Genomic DNA, 1026 nt, shown 5'->3' with positions numbered 1-1026 from the left:
ATGCTAAAGCCTAATGCCTTCATATGTGTTGATACCCCCTTCATATAGCATCCAAATTCAGCTCAAAGCCTTCAAAATTTGGGCCAAAAGCCCCTAAAATACGCGCAACACGTGTTTCATTAATGCAACCACGTGCAGGGACCTGTGCGAACGCACAGACGTGTGCGTCCGCACACTCGGCTAAAAGTTGACCTTCAGATGTGTACTTTTCCTTGTTTTCTTCATGTTTTCTCCCTTGTACATGCTTTCTTCTATTTTTAGCCATCCATTCTCACCTCTAAGGCCTGAAATCACTCACAAACCATATCACGGCATCGAATGACATAAAAGTGGAATTAAATTGCTCATTTCAAGCACAAAATTGCATGTTTTCACATTTAGGATCAAATTAGGGATAAAACACAAAAGTATGCTATTTTCTTGCTTAAGTGTGAGTTCATGTGCTAGAATCCATCCAATTTGAGTCAAAATATACCATCAAATATGGACTCATCAGTTAGCAACCAACTCAATAAGATCAATAGTTTCCTCTGGTGTCTTCTTCATGTGCAAAGAAGCACCTGCAGAATGATCTAAGCGCATCTTAGACATCTCACATAAACCTTCATAAAAGATATCTAGTTGAGTCCATTTAGAGAACATGTCCGAAAGGCATTGCCTGGTCAGTAGCTTGAATCTCTCCCAAGCTTCATAAAGGGTCTCACCATCTTTCTGTCTGAAAGTTTGAACCTCCACCCTTAGCTTAGTAAGCTTTTGAGGTGGGAAAAATTTAGTCAGAAATCTAGTGACAACCTTGTCCCAAGTATCCAGACTCTCCTTGGGTTGAGAATCTAACAACAGCTTTGCTCTATTTGTCGCAGCAAATAGGAAGAGCATGAGTTTGTATACCTCATGATTCACTCCATTAGTCTTCACAGTGTCACAAATCTATAGAAAAATCAGAAATAAACTGATTTGGGTCTTTCTGAGGAAGTCCATCATACTGACAATTTTGTTACACAAGAGTAACTAGCTGTGGCTTTAGTT

At 39.6% G+C, this 1026-nt stretch overlaps 1 pseudogene; it reads left to right on the top strand.

The window, feature by feature from the left end:
* The first annotated feature begins 642 nt into the window (after nt 1–642).
* Nucleotides 643–744, top strand: LOC148562147 (small nucleolar RNA R71; annotated as a pseudogene).
* The last annotated feature ends 282 nt before the right edge of the window (nt 745–1026 follow it).

This window comes from Arachis ipaensis, chromosome B6 (genome assembly GCF_059453495.1).
Source record: "Arachis ipaensis isolate K30076 ecotype BB chromosome B6, ASM5945349v1, whole genome shotgun sequence".
In the NCBI taxonomy this organism is placed as follows: domain Eukaryota; kingdom Viridiplantae; phylum Streptophyta; class Magnoliopsida; order Fabales; family Fabaceae; genus Arachis; species Arachis ipaensis.
Note: the sequence above shows the minus strand (reverse complement) of the source record. Positions and strands in the feature narration are given on the sequence as shown.